Raw genomic sequence first — 16,846 nt, forward strand, 5'->3', positions numbered from 1 at the left:
GTGGGCACAGCTAAGCACGGTGCAGTGGATATTCCCACGTGATCCCCACCAAACTCCGGTGCAACGCGTACCCCCACCAAACTCTTCCCGTACCCCTGGGAGTACGCGTACCACACTTTGGGAAACACTGTCCTAACACTACGTTTTCTTCTTCAGAAAATTCCATACTTTGGGATTTACAAATTAAAAAAAACCATTCACTTTGCCTCAATAAAGTTTTAATTCAAGTGCTTCTTCAAAGCTCCTTGATACTTGAGTAGACATGCTGCTTTGCTTGAGAAGAACTATGGTAAATTAATGTGAATTGGTCATGTCTTGATGCTTCTAATTGAAGTATTAAGATAGAGCGCATTACAGTTATGGTTTAAAGTGCTAATACAGTGTTTTGACTTTGCTAACCCCTAATAAATTCTCCCATTTGGGCTGGAAATATTTGGATTTGCATCAATCTTTATAAGCAATCGACATTCTTTCATCAGCTATGCATCCTTGTCTCCCTTTTTTGTATTATCACAATGTATTTTTTAACTAATGCATTCACAGAGCATTCAATTTCTTAAGCTACATTTGCCATTATACACAATGGGGTTGTAAATCATGACATCATGTGACCATATTGTTTAGCTATAACAAACCTGGCAGTCCCTATTGCTGAGGTGACTTGTTAAGTGAGGATTTCATGTGACTGTAAATTTGAGACTGTACCAGTTTTCAATAAGCAGTCAATGGCGAAACCAGTGGAAAGCTGCATGTGCTGGGAAACTTGCAAACAGGCCAGTGGGTGGGTGAGTGCTATGGAATGTGCCTGGGTGGGAGAGAGGTATTGTAATATGATGTAAATTTGAGCAGGTGATGCTTAGCATGGAAGGGGCTTGTGGCATGGTCTGGGTGTAGCTGGGCAAGCATGTGCTATAGAGTATAGGCAGATATAGTTAATGGGAGAAACTTGAGACCTTCCCTGCTGGCTTCCCCATTGACTTTGTTTGTGGGAAGTCATCAGAAAAAGTAGCAGAAATTGGGGAGAGAAGGAGCCAACGTCACAACAATACAACGTGCGGTCTTGATAGTCTGAGACTGACGTTGACACTTTTGCCACTGGACGGTCCAGTTGGACCTAAACTGCCCCTTAGAGATGGTGGACAGGAAGACAAAGTCTTGCTGGTCTCAGGGACATCGTAAAGTTCCTGATTGACCCAAGGGAAGCGCTTCAGGCTGGCGGCAAACAGGCAGCCCCCAGGCTGACAAAGTCGGAGACGGCTCCGGAAGGAAGGAAGTGAAAGTTAGTCCATTGGGTGAGGTTTTTTTTTCTATTTTAAGAAAGATTGCCCAAAGAAACTTTTTTAAAAAAGATAAATTAGTCCTTTAAGTAAAAGAATAAAGCGGCGAGTTTAATTCTTATTGGACTGTCTTGAAAAGTTCTTTTTTTTTTCTTGTAATGACATTTTGTGGATTGAAGTGACCGTAACGTTTCCTGTTTCTCCGCTTGAAGTGAATGGATTGATTTTTTTCCCCCTCTATTTTTTGTCACCTTATTTTTTGGCTTGAATTAAAACTCTCTTTTTTATTTTAACAATTTCCTCCTACCATTTGTAATTAAATTCCACCAAAGATAATTAAAGATTTGTTTTCTATAAGATTGAGAAAAGTATGAAAAAGTTGAATCTGCCATTCGGAAGTCAGAGCCTGGTGTTCTTTTTTTGAAACAATGTATTCTTTGTTCATTCCTATTTGATCTTATTGACTTTGTAACTGAAGGGTTTGCAACTTGCTTACAAAATCTGATAAAGAGCCAAGGACATGAATTGTTTTTTGCAGGTGCTTTTGGAAAATATTTTGGCAAGGGAAGGAAAAGGAAAGAAAAACATAGAACCCTTCTCTTTTGAAGAGTACAAAAGAACTTAATGTGCGTGTGTGTGTGTGTGTGTGTGTCCCAGCAGGAGCCGTTGGAGCTGCCACCAGACTCCGACAGCGAGGGGCCCTATGAGTCAGCTCTGGAGGACCCTGGACAAGGTTCCCGCTCAGAGCAGGGTGCAGAGAGGCTGGCTAGCCACCAGGAGGCACCTGAGCCTTGGACTAGTGGGGAGGAGACAAGGGAGTGTGATCCTAAAGTCCTGCATTGGAGCAGTGGGGACGAGCCAAGGGAATTGTTCCTGGATGCCTGGCAACGCCGGGCAGATCGACGTAGAGAGCAGCTATGCAGTTACCAAAGATAATTGGACCCAGGTGATTTTAATTAGGCTCCTTCCAAGATAGTATTTAAAGAGAGACTGGGAGGAGCCTGGTTTTGCAGGATTCAACATCATTCCTAACGCTGGAGAAGCTGTTATCTGTCGAAGTCTGAGTTGCTGCCAATGCTTGTTATGCTTGGCTTTCAGCCACCGAGGTTTTAGTTTCTTGCTAATAAAGTCCTGTGACATTCCAGTTAAGCTTGTCTCGGCATTCGTTACTGGATGGAGGAGGGGGTCAGAATATATATATACACATACACACATACATACATACATACACATACACACACACACACACACACAAAAGAGGCTTGGAAGGCTAGAGTGGCAGTGGCTATCAAACTCCTTTTTTCTTTTTCTCTCCTTCATCTTTTTTTTGGGGGGGGGGAATGGATCAATATGCAGATGAGGAAACCTTAAAATTTCGAAATATCCTGGCTGGAATTCAAAATATTTTGGAAGGATTTGGGAGATTTGACAAGAAGTTGGATAGACTATTGTTTCTCACAGCAAAACATGATGAGGTTGGAGCCCCAAAAATTAAAGAAGAGAATGAAAAATTTATTTATTTATAAAATTTATTTATTTATAAAATTTATATGCCGCCCAATCCCAAAGGACTCCGGGCGGCTTACAAAAATAGAAAAAAAGACATATAACGAACACATAATGAAAGAAAACGGTTTAAAATAGCAACACCTCATAAATTCATTCTAATCGGGGCTGGACCTCAACAGTGAGGTCAACAGCCCCAGGTCTGCTGGAACAGCCAAGTTTTTACAGCTTTCCTGAAGGCCATGAGAGTGGGTATGGTCCGGATCTCTGGGGGTAGCTGATTCCAAAGAGTCGGAGCAGCCACAGAGAAGGCTCTCCTCCGGGGGCCCGCCAGCCGACACAGTCTGGCTGACGGCATCTGAAGGAGGCCCAATCTGTGGGATCTTACTGGCCGCTGGGAGGTATGTGGCAGTAGGCGGTCTCGAAGGTACTCTGGCCCTAAGTCATGTAGGGCTTTAAAGGTAATAACCAACACCTTGCATTGCGTCCGGAGACCAATTGGTAGCCAGTGCAGCTCGCGGAGGACAGGTATAACATGGGTGTACCTTGGTGCACCCAATATCGCTCGCGCGGCCGCATTCTGGACTAACTGCAGTCTCCAAATGCTTTTCAAGGGTAGCCCCATGTAGAGCGCATTGCAATAGTCCAGCCTTGAGGTGACAAGGGCATGAGTAACCGTTTGAAGTGCCTCCCGATCCAAATAGGGCCGCAATTGGTGCACCAGACGAACCTGGGCAAAGGCCCCCCTGGTCAATATAGAAGATAAAGACAAGATAATAGATGAACTTTTTAATGGAGCAAATATGGGTGAAATTGCTAGTCGTTACTTTTAAAGCCCTACATGGTTTAGGACCTGGCTACCTGAGAGACTGCCTCCTGCCATTTATCTCCCAACAACCAATAAGATCGCACAGGTTGGGCCTCCTTCGGGTACCGTTGACCGGACAATGCCGGCTGGCGGCCCCTCGGGGGAGGGCTTTCTCTGTAGCTGCGCTGGCCCTGTGGAACGAACTACCCCTAGAGATCCGGACCCTCACCACTCTCCCGGCCTTCCGTAAAGCCACCAAGACCTGGCTGTTCCGGCAGGCCTGGGGCTGTTGATTAATATCTAGCCCCTCTTGGACAGAATGGATGTTGTGTTAATTTTAATATTGTATTTCTTATTTTAAAATTTTTAAAAATGCTTTTATCTTGCCTGTGAGCCGCCCAGAGTCCCAATGGGAGTGGGCGGCATACAAATTTCATTAAACTAAACTAAACTAAAACTAAACTAAGTGGAAAGGAGGGAAGATGGGAAGATGGAAAAGTGAATTTGACAATTTGGAGCTTTATCCCAGATTTCAAGATACAGGAAGAAAAAAAAGGGTGATAATGATGGAGTTAGGAAGAGAAACCTTTTCAGAAATAAGCCTGACAACCAAAGACAAGCTAATTTTACTAACAATTCAAGGGCAAGGAGACTATTTGAGAGATCTTTTAAGCAATAAAGCGCGGAGAGTTTATAAAAACTTTATAAACGAGCTGAAAAGAGAATTGACACAACAACTGGCAAGAGAGATAAGACTGTTTTGCCACTGGAAAGATACAGGTTGATAATGAAAGTTGATGATAAAAAGTTAATTTTTGGTGATTAATAAGTAGGAATTTCAGTATTTTGTGGATTGTTTTAGATTGTTATTAAATGTCTATTCATTAACATATAATTAACTATGACATCAATAATGAAATGATAACCTTAACTAGTATAAGTAACTTGGTTATAAATTGTAAATTGGGACTTGGAGAAAAGACCTATAAATTTTATTAATAAATTTTTGTTTAGATCTTGTTATAAAAGTATAATCTCTTTGGATCTGATGAGAGGAGATGTGATATAAATAGTAAAGAATTTTTCGTTAACCACAACAATAACAAGGAATGTTAATGGATATTTTTGGTGATTAATAAGTAGGAATGTTAGTATTTTGTAGATTGTTTTAGATTGTTATTAAATGTTCATCCGTTAACATATAATTAATTATGATAATAATAATGAAATGATAACCCTAATTAGTAAAAATAACTTGGATCTAAATTGTAAATTGGGACCTAGGGAAAAGACCTATAAATTTTATTAATAAATTCTTGTTTAGATCTTGCTATAAAGGTATAATTTCTTTTAGGCCTGATGAGAGGAGAGGTGATAAAAATAGTAAATAATTTTTAGTTAACTACAATAATAACAAGGACAAGTTAATGGATAATGTTTAATGATATATACATGTGCTGTATTGGTAAAAACGAATTGGATATAAGCTGGGGGGGGAATGTTTAGATATCTTATTAATTGATCTTGTTTCAGAATATGACATAAAGGTGTAATGTTATTGGAGGTTTATTGAAATTGTTAATGAATGCTAGTAGATGGTTGTGTCTTTAAATACAAATGATTTCAGATAAAAGCACATTTAAATAATTGTAGTTAAATGAGAATTACGATACATTGATAGTAAAATACATAAAGATTTTTGATTTAAAATGTACAATTCAATATGAATGAAGTATATGTAATGATTGTGGAAGAAACTCACAAAATGTATTTGTAACCAATCGACACACTTTCTACAAGATGTAAAGAAGGATGATTCTTTTTTTGTGTTATTTGTTTAATTAAAACAATACAAAACTTTTCAAAAAAAGTCACAGAAATTAAAAAGGAACAATTTAAGTTACAGGCCTTCATGGACGATTTAGTTTTTGTTTTGGAGGATCCTTTAAAGTCTGGTATGAAACTTATTGAGGAATTGACAGAATATGGGAAAGTAGCGGGTCTGAAAATAAATATGAAAAAGACTAAAATGTTGGTTAAAAATATGACACCTGACTTGAAAGAGGATTTAATGAAGAAATTGGGTATTCAAAACATCAAAAAAGTGAAATATCTAGATATACATTTAACAGCAAGGTGTGTGGCCATCAAAGAAGACAATTATATTAATTTGATTAATAAAACTAAGCAAGATTTAGAAAGGTGGAGAAATTTATAATTGTCCCTGATGGGTAGGATTGCGGTCATAAAGATGAATGTACTACCAAAATTTCTTTTCTTGTTTCAGAACATTCCCATCAAATTAGAAAAAGGTTTTTTTAAGAACCAATTGGTCTCTATATAACAGGGGGGGGGAAATCAAGAATAAAACTTAAAGCTATGCAAGACACCAAAGAAAAAGGAAGATTTGGCATATCGGACTGGGAACTTTATTATACTGCGGCTATTCTTATATGGGTAAAAGAATGGATAATGTTAAGAAATAAAAGATTACTCAAATTGGAAGGCCTCATGACCTCCAAGCAGGATGGCATGTCTTCCTGTGGTTTGAAAAAGAATCTGCACGTAAGTATTTTCATAGTAACTATGTTAGACAGTCCCTGATATTAGTTTGGAACAAAATTAAACATGACCACTATATAGAAATACCCATTTGGCTATCCATGATGGAAGCATATATACACCCAGATTTAATTAACATGGAAAAATTGTTACATACAAAGAGATATTGAACAAACAGGGGGAGTTAAAAACCAGACTAGAATTTGCATCACCACCTAGAATGATGGTCTTATCTACAGATACAAACAAGGCATGCACAGGATAAGAAAAAGGAAGGCATTGCCAAAGAATACACAAGATTAGATAAGCTCCTGATAGAGACAGGTTGATTCAAGTGTTGTATAGATATCTGCTGGAATACAAACTCAAGGAAAAACATGTTAAGGAAACTATGACTGCCTGGGCGAAAATTTTTGGTTACAATGTGGAATTGGCTAAATGGGAAAGACTTTGGACATTAATTGGAAATTAACAATGGACATGGCTTATAAGGAAAACCTATACAAGATGTCCAATAGATAACATCTTCCCCCAGCACGGCTCTCCAAAATGTTTAAAAATTTGGCCCCAAATTGTTGGAAGTGCAAAAAAAACCACCAGGCACCTTTTTTCAATATGTGGTGGACATGCAATGAGGCAAAAAGATATTGGAAAATGATACAATCATGGTTGGAACAAATGGTGGGAGATCAAATTCTGTTCAAACCAGAAATGTTCCTCCTAGGCATAATACCAGAGGGATATAAGAAAGATGTGCTCTATCTAATTATACATGTATTAACTGCAGCATGAATAACCTATGTGCAGTATTGGAAAAAAAGAAAATATCCCATCAGAGTTAGATATAATTAGGAAAATTTTGGCCTGTGGGGAAGGAAATAGGCTCACCCTGGAATTAAAAAATAAAGGGGAATCGGAATATTATGAAGTTTGGAAAAGATTTTATTATTGGTATAAGACAAGGTAACAAGACTGGAACAAATTGTAAATAATGTGATTGGATAGAAGGGACTTCCGGTGGGGGGGGGGTTGCCAGTGGGGGCTGGTCGTTAACAGCTCCGGAATCCTAGTTGCGTTAAACTGTCTGAACAGCAATCCATCAGCCGTTTGACAGCTTGTCTACCTTTTCTTCAGGCTAAAGAGATAAGGTGAGCTAATTGTGCTGGGCAGCGCGCCAACTAACTTTCTCAGACTGACTCTGGGAGGGAAGGAAGGGCACCCGAAAGCAGAATTGCCTCCGTGCCAAGAATTCCTGCTGCTTATTAGCAACACAAAGCAAACCACTCACCCTCAGAACAAAATTTGATCTACTGAATTCAAGACGAGCAGAACCTATACACGTGAATTTTTAATTGTTTGTATTAATCCTTAGCTTCATTGATACAAGAATTCCTTCTGATACCTTACTTGTTAAAGAGATATACAAAATGGCGCCGAGCAGCTTTGTAACACTGACTGGGCTTTGAATTTCTACGGAGTTTAAAACTTCAAAGAAAAGGAGTGATTTATTACTAAATTAAACAGCAATTGCTGTACAATCGACCAGCATAGATTTATTAATTGGCTGAAGAAGATTAAAAAAGCAACAATCACAACAAACACCAGTTACCGGTCAAGATGCTACAGGTACCAGCTTAGAAGCAGTGGGAGGAGCCAGACCAAAGGTTAAATTCCAGGATGTTCAGATGGCTCTAAAAAAGCTTCAGGGAGCCAAAGATGACAATTAAGTTCCTAACATGGAACGTCAATGGATTAAACTCTCCACAGAAAATAAATCACTATCTTAAACAGTTCAAGAATGATATAATTTGTTTGCAAGAAACTCACATTAGATCAACTGATCAAAAATATTTGATTAATACAAGACTTGGACAACAGTTTATAGCTTCTGCTTCAGAGAAGAAAAATGGTATAGTTATATACTTAAGGAAGGATATGAAAGCTGAATTAATCGAAGCAGATCCCCAAGGAAGATACATCGCAATAGACTTGGTATTAGAAGGGAAAAGGACATTGCTACTGGGAATATATGCTCCCAATCAACAACAAGATGGATTTTATAGAAAGCTTCATGCCAAATTAGTACAGTGGGATTATAGGTCCTGCATACTATTGGGTGACTGGAACGGTGTTATGGACACTAAGAAAGATAAGCAGGCTTCTCGGCCAAATACTCAAATCCTTTTTCGATATGATGGATGATTTTGAACTGAGAGATATTTGGCGAGAAAGAAATGCAGAAGAATATGATTTCACCTTCTTTTCTGATAGACATCAATCCTTTTCTAGAATTGATTTCATATTAACTACCAATGATTTGCTTTCTAGGGTAAAGAAGACAAAGATATGTGCCAGGGTTTTATCAGATCATAATCCGGTTTGGATGGAGTTGGGAGGGGTGAGGCAAGCAAGAAGGTCTTGGAGATTGAATGAAAATTTATTTAGATATGAGAAATATATTAATGAATGTAAAAAATTGTTAACAGAATACTTTGTTTTTAATATGAATAAGGGTACATCTATGGAAATTGTATGGGATGCAAGTAAATGGAGCTCCCCTCAGAGTTCTGGTCTGTATATCTAAAAGATCTATAGATATCTCCCCTTTTAGGCAGAAAGGGGCAGGGAGGAGCTCAGTCGTTAGAATCTCTTTGAAATCCACAGCCTTTTGTCTTTCGCTGTGAACGGAGAAGAGGTTCAACACAAAGCTGAGCTTTTTTTTTTTTTTTACTCCAGCCAGATCTTCTCAGCTGCTTTTTTCAGCCCAAGGCAGGCCGTCCTCCCCCCCCAGAACAAATCTAAGCTATTTAAAATCGGTCCGGGCAGCGACCATTCCTGAAAACCTTTTTTGTTTATTATTATTTAAAATACCAGCTTCAACCTTACAAAAAAACCCTTTGTTTAACTGTTTTTCAAAATGGCAATTTTATAGCCTTCGCAGTTGATATATTTAATCAGCCTTGTTTTCCTGAAGACTTTTCTTTACTAATTGCCAAAGTTTACTCAAAGTATTTTATTGTAAATCAAGGTGTGCAGAGACTTTGTTTGTTTGCTTTTGTTCTTTTATAATGGCTCCCAAGTCAAAAAACTCTAAGCGTTTTCTTAACAATACATCCCAAGTAATCGCTATAAAGCCACAGTCTATGCCTTCTACGCCCTCTACTGGAGATCTGTTAACGAAAGAATTTCTTTTTGAAACCCTCAGAGAATTTAGAGAGGAAATAATGCAATTTATTTCGGAACTATGTGATAAACTTGATGCCAAGATTGCCCAAACAAGGGAGGATACCATCGGAGTTATAACCGTGATGACAGATTACGTTGCAGGAATGGAGGATAAATTGGAACTTTTGGAACAAGACAATTTTAACTTGACATCTAAAATCGAAAAGCTGCAACAGGAAATTGAAAAGGCAGAGAGACAACTTGTTATGACAAATTATAAAAAGACTGCGTTTGCAATAAGAGTTAGGGGATTGCGTGAAAATGAACAGGAGAATTTGAAGCAGACCTTTTTTGAGGCTTTCAGTCGTGTGGTGGGAGGTCCGGGACTCAACTTTGATTGGCAGATCCAAAAAATTTACCGCCATAATTCGTGGACAGCAAAACAGAGACAGCTTCCGAGAGATGTGGTTATATATTTTGCTACAAAAGAATCCAGAAACGCGATACTACAAGAGTTCTACAACAACAGGCTGCGAATTGATGGACAGGATTTGATCATTTTTAAAGAGGTGCCACCCCAGATGTTAAAAGCCAGGAGGGACTATGCTTTTTTAACTAAAGAACTTAGAGACAATCAGATACAGTACAGATGGGAGGCGCCATTTGGTATTACAGTCACACTTGACGATCAGAAACATCGCCTCAACTCAGCTTGTGAAGCCCGAGACTTTTATCATAAGATTCTAAAGGCGGGACTTCCTGAATTACCCGGACTTGGACAAATACAAGGAGAAGTACAAGAGAAACAACCAATCACACAACTACAAGATGGGAGCTATCGTTTTTCCCCTTCGGAAGGGCAGCAGAGCGGAGAACAAGGATTTAGTTATGCTTCCAAAACATTTGCTTAATCGTAACTTGAATAATATTCTGTGACTATGTTTTGTAGAAAAGGGCATAGTGGTATACCGATCAAGAGACATTAAGGCTGTAAGAAATGATGTTGATCGCTTCGGGAATTATATTGTATGGGACTTAAAAAAAAAAAAGACTTGATGGACAACTTGGAACTTTTACATAAATTGCTTATGTTTTATTCTCTAGGGTGAGGGAGGCGGAGATTGTGATGCTTCCGGATTGTGGTTTAGGTTGAATCGAGTTGGGAAGGGTGGCGCAGATGGGAGGGTAGCGAAGGTTTAATTAGAGCTTATTTTGAGCCAGAAAGTAAGTTGACTTCTATAGTAATGTTTATTTGAACATAATGTTTGGAAGAATATACTCAGGGAGCTTGAAGGAAGGCGGAGCAAATAGGGGAGGTGTACGGATGATAATAAAATATATATATGGACACGGGTAGACGCAGGATGAGAGGAGTTGGAACAGAAACCGAGAGAAATATTTGAGGTGTTTAAGTTGCTTTATAGAGAAAGAGGTAAAAGGGATATATTAAAGGTTTGGAAATGGATACATATTTAGATAAAGAGATAAGGTCCCTAGCTAGAGTAGAATTCTATTTGATTAACTCACTTGGTTTCAACATAGTTTGAAATCCTGCAAGTAATAAATTAATCGAGACTAGGAATGATGCACATTGCTTAAGTGTTAATAACGATGGGAAGCTGAGCTTAAGGTAGAGAGTTTATTGATTTCTCTTTTTTGGGGGGGGTCTTTTTCCCCTTTCCCCTTTTCTTTTTATTTTTTTTATTTTTTTGTACTTTTTATTTTTTTTTAGCTTCTAATCTATTTGGTTTCAATATACTCCAGACTTTGCTTGATAAGGAACGATGTCGGGAATGGGATCTGGGAAGTCGGAAGGAGGTCTGGGAGGGGGGTTCATGGGGGGGAGGGGGGGAGGGTGGAAATATAGATTCAATTTTTAAAACAATGAATGCACTTGGATACTGTTGCTTTTTCTTTTCTTTCTTTTTTTCCCCCTTTCTTTTAATTTTTTTTTCCTTATAATTTTAGTGTAAATTACAAAACGAATAGACCAATGAATAGTAAAAATACACCGAAGTGAGGAGTAGAGAGAAAGAAGAGGGAGGAATTAAGAGGGAGTGAGAAGGGAATGTAAGGAGGGTGAGATGGTGGGAAGGGGAGAAAGGAATGGTTGAGGGGGAGGGGAAGTAGAAGAGGGGATTGTTGGAGGGGAGAAATGAAAGTTGGAGGGGTAGAAGAAAGGGTGTATGATGAGTTGTGTTTATTGCTTTTTTTTAACTGCACAGTATTTAAGTGATTGTATAAAGGAAAATGAAAATGAAATAAAAGAGCTTTGAACGAGATAAAATCTTTACTAAAATGCTAGCAAATAGGTTAATGTTGGTTATTCAACAATTGATCAAACTGATTTTATTCAAGGAAGACAAATGAGAAGTAATGTAAGATTAATTGATAATGCACTAGAATATTTGGGAAAGAATAACCAAATCCCTGCTGCGCTCATATTTCTGGACACTGAGAAAGCCTTTGATCGAGTTAACTGGCAATTCCTGTTGAAAACATTGCAAAAAATGCAAATAGGAGAACATTTCTTACAATCAATCAAAGCAATATATCAACACCAAACAGCTCAACTTATAGTTAATGGAAGTTTAACAGAATCTTTTCAAATTGAAAAAGGTACAAGACAGGGTTGTCCCTTGTCCCCATTATTGTTTATTATAACTTTGGAAATATTGTTGAATAAAATACGGGGCTTGGAGTGCTTAAAGGGAATTAAGATTAGGCAGCAAGAATATAGAGTACGTGCTTTTGCGGATGATCTGGTTATAATATTAACCCAACCACAGGAATCTAGTAAGATCTTAATGAATATGATTAGTCAATATGGTCAAGGGTCAGGATTTAAAATAAATCTAGGGAAAACAAAAATATTAGCTACAAATATGAATACTAAACAAAAGGAAGAACTAGAAGTAATGATAGGATGTGAAATAGTTAAAAAGCTCAAATATTTAGGAGTTCATATTTCAACCTCAAACGGGAAGTTATATAAGTATAATTATGAATCACTTTGGCATAGTATACAGACAGAGATGAAAAAATGGGAGAAGTTACAGTTATCTTTGCTGGGAAGAATAGCAGCAGTGAAAATGAATATTTTACCTAATTTTTTATTTCTTTTCCAAATGCTACCTATACTTTAAAAAGATGTGAACCTGTTAGAATGGCAGAAGGGTATTAATAAATTTGTATGGGCAGGAAACAAGCCGAGAGTAAAACTAAAAATAATGCAAGATGCGCGTGAGAGGGGAGGTTTGAAACTACCCAATTTAAAACTATACTATGATGCAGTAGCTTTATCTGTAATTAGTGATTGGATTAATTTAACAGATTATAGAATACTTAATATCGAGGGGCATGATCTGGTATATGGTTGGCATGCTTACCTGTTATATAACAAAAAAGTGGACAAGAATTTTAAAAGTCACATTTTAAGGAATGTGGGTCTGGAAAAAATATCAATACAAATTAAATGGTAAGATACCTATGTGGGCAATTCCTAGACATGCAATAGAAAATATGAACATAGTACAAAAACAGGATATAATTACTTACAGACAGCTTCTTACCCTAGAAAGGGGTGTATTACAACTAAAATTCTTGGATGAATTAAAAGAGGAAAAGGTAATCCAAACATGGTTCCAGTACGGACAGCTACAGGCCAGGTGGAAAACAGATCAAAAAATTGGTTTTATGCTCTCACAACAGTCACTCGTGCCCTTGTGACCTCTAGGCTGGAGTACTGCAACGTGCTCTACATGGGGCTGCCCTTGAAGAGTATTCGGCGACTTCAGCTTGTCCAGAATGCAGCCGCGCGAGCGATCGTGGGTGCGCCTCGATTCACCCACGTAACACCTATCCTCCGCGAGCTGCACTGGCTGCCTGTTGATCTCCGGGTACGCTTCAAGGTGCTAGTCGTCACCTACAAAGCCCTTCATGGTATTGGATCTGGGTACTTGAGAGACCGCCTACTGCCAATTACCTCCACTAGACCAATAAGATCCCACAGACTAGGCCTCCTCCGAATTCCATCAGCCGGCCTGTGTCGACTGGCGACTACCCGGAGGAGGGCCTTCTCTGTGGCTGCTCCGACCCTCTGGAACGAACTCCCCGTGGAGATTCGTACCCTCACCACCCTCCAGGCCTTCCGCATAGCCCTTAAAACCTGGCTGTTCCGACAGGCCTGGGGCTAAAGACTTGCAGCCCCACTTCGAATGGTATGATTGTTGTGCTTTTTAATTGTGTATGGTTTTTATGTTTTGTAACTTGTCTGTTTTTCCCCTCCCTTGAGTTGTGAGCCGCCCTGAGTCCCTTTCAGGGAAAAGGGCGGCATACAAATAAAGCAAAATAAAAAAATAAATAATAAATAATAAGTCGAGGATAATTTATTTAAACAAATAAGAGATCAAAGCTTAATGCATATAAAGAGACTATATAATGTATTAATACAGATGGACTCTGAAACAGAATTAGTTAAAGACTGTATGATAAAGTGGGCTCAAAATATTGAAGAACCAATAATGTTGGATACATGGGAAAGGATTTGGGTAAGAAATGTAAAATTTACACAAGCCCAAAACTTGAGAGAAAACTTTTACAAGATGTTTTATAGATGGCATTTAGATCCTAAAAAGTTGGCTTCTATGTATCCGAACTTACAACCCAAATGCTGGAGATGTGATTCTCTTGACGCTACATATTTTCATATATGATGGACTTGCAAAAAGGTTAAGGCATTTTGGATTAAAATATGGTGGATTATGTAAAATGTTCTTTAAAAAAGGATAAAGTTTACCCCTCAGTTATTTTTGTTAGGTATAATTACTGATTGTACAGCTGTAGAGATTAATTTGATTTTGTACTTAATAACTGCAGCTAGATTGTTGGTGGCGCAATACTGGAAGAAGGAAGATTTGCCTACAATTCAAGAATGGACATTGAAAGTCACAAATTTAGCCGAGATGGCTAAAATATCTGCATATCTTAAGGACTACTCAAACGAGAGATATAAACGAGACTGGAAAAAATGGATCAATTATACTCAAAATCAATATGGGACTAAGAGGTTTAAAGGTTAAAGGTTTAAATTCTAGATAGCTTATGATTAAGATCAGGAATGATATAAATTGTTTAAAGTTAAACCATGAATGGCAGTGTATATGTTAAATATACAGACAAACTTCTAATAGACTAGAGCAGGGGTCTAAAACTGTAAACACTCAAAGAGCCATTTGGACCCATTTCTCACAGAAAAAAACAACACTGGGAGCCACAAAACCTGGGTGGGTGTGGCCAACTTGACATCACTCCCTCCCTCCTAGTCACGTAACGCCCCAGCCATACCTACCCAGCTGGTCATTAGGGTAGAGAATCGGTTGTTAAACTATTTGCAACAGCCCTCCCCTCCCAGCCACTTCTTTTTTTTTTTGAAAAGTTTTATTGTTTTAATTAAACAAAAACACAAAAAAAGAATAATCCTTTGTTACATCTTGTAGAAAGCATGTTGATTGGTTACAAATACATTTTGTGCGTTTCTTCCACAATCATTACATATACTTCATTCAAATTGAATTGTACATTTTAAATGAAAACATTTATGTATTTTACTATCACTGTACCATTCTCATTTAATTATCATTACTTAAATGTGTTTTTTATCTGGAATCATTTGTATTTAAAGACACAACCACCTAACGGCATTCATTCGCAATTTCAATAAACCTCCAATAACATTACACCTTTATAACATATTCTGAAGCAAAATCAGTTAATAAGATATCTAGGCAACTCACAATTTAAATCTTATATCCAATTTGCTTTTACTAATACAACACATATATGTATATCATTAAACAACATCTTGTCTTTATCTTCTATATTTTCATTCTCTTCTTTAATTTTTGGGGCTCCAACCCCATCATCTTTTGCTGTGAGAAACAATAGTCTATCCAACTTCTTCTCAAATCTCCCAAATCCTTCCAAAATATTTTGAATTTCAGCCAGGATGTTTCAAAATTTTAAGGTTTCCTCATCTCAATATTGATCCATTTTTCAAAAAAAAAAATGAAGAAAAAAAGAAAAAAGGAGTCTGATAGCCACTGCCACTCTAGCCTTCCAAGCTTCTTTTGTGTCTGTGTGTGTGTGTGTGTGTGTGTGTATGTATGTTTGTATGTGTGTATGTATCTCTCTCTATATCTATCTATCATCTATCTATCTATCTATCTATCTATCTATCTATCTATCTATCTATCTATCTATCATCTATCTATCTATCTATCTATCTATCTATCTATCTCTATCATCTATCTATCTATCTATCTATCTATCTATCTATCTATCTATCTATCTATCTATCTATCTATCATCTATCTATCTATCTATCTATCTAATTAGTGTCACAACTCCTGGTATGCCCAAATATGGGAGGAAGCTCACTGCTTCCATTCTCTGTCTATCGGCTCGTCACAAGAGACCATCCAGACAGAAACCCAATATTTTTACTGTTGCCTTTGTTACATTTGTGTTGTATTTGTGCATATAAATAAATAAAGGGAGACTAGTATAGATCTATTTCAAGCTATTTAGCGCTCATCAGCTAGCCATACCCTTACTGGGATTCGGACCTGGGCTGTATTACATATTAGGCAGATGTGTTAACCACTAAGCCACAGGCACTCCTCCTTTATCAGCTGAGCCAGGGAAACAGGTATGTAATTAGTGTCACAACCCCTGGTATGCCCAAATATGGGAGGAAGCTCACTGCTTCCATTCTCTGTCTATCGGCTCATCACAAGAGACCATCCAGACATTTGTGCTGATAAATAAATAAAGGGAGACTAGTATAGATCTATTTCAAGCTATTTAGCTCTTATCAGCTAGCCATACCCTTACTGGGATTCGAACACATGGTCTGTAACGTATTACATATTAGGCAGATGTGGTTAACACATCTGCCTAATATGTAATACAGCCCAGGTTCGAATCCCAGTAAGGGTATGACTAGCTGATGAGAGCTAAATAGCTTGAAATAGATCTATACTAGTCTAAATAAAGTCTCCCTTTATTTATTTATCAGCACAAATACAATGTATGTATGTATGTATGTATGTATGTATGTATGTATGTATGTATGTATATTGTTAACTTAAGCCCAAGTTCTTTTATACTCTTCAAAGGAGAAGGGTTCTATTTTTTTCTTTCCTTTCCTTCTCTTGCCAAAATATTTTCCAAAAGCACCTGGAAAAAACAATTCGTGCCCTTGACTCTTTATCAGATTTTGTAAGCAAGTTGCAAACCCTTCAGTTACAAAGTCAGTAAGATCAAATAGGAATGAACAAATGATACATTGTTTCAAAGAAAGAACAAAGAAAGAGTTTTAATTTAAGCCAAAAAATACGGTGATAAAAAATAGAGGAAAAAAAATCAATCCGTTCACTTCAAGCGGAGAAACAGGAAACATTACGGTCACTTCAATCCACAAAATATCGTTACAAGAAAAAACAAAAACTTTCCAAGGCAGTCCAAT

At 37.7% G+C, this 16,846-nt stretch overlaps 1 protein-coding gene across 4 annotated transcripts in view; it reads right to left on the reverse strand.

Annotated features, from left to right (window-relative positions):
* ARID2 (AT-rich interaction domain 2) overlaps positions 1 to 16,846 on the reverse strand; it is a 171,756-nt gene that overhangs the window by 2,489 nt on the left and 152,421 nt on the right. The gene's annotated exons all lie outside the window — the stretch shown is intronic.

Source organism: Thamnophis elegans, chromosome 7 (assembly GCF_009769535.1).
Source record: "Thamnophis elegans isolate rThaEle1 chromosome 7, rThaEle1.pri, whole genome shotgun sequence".
Taxonomy (NCBI): Eukaryota; Metazoa; Chordata; class Lepidosauria; order Squamata; family Colubridae; genus Thamnophis; species Thamnophis elegans.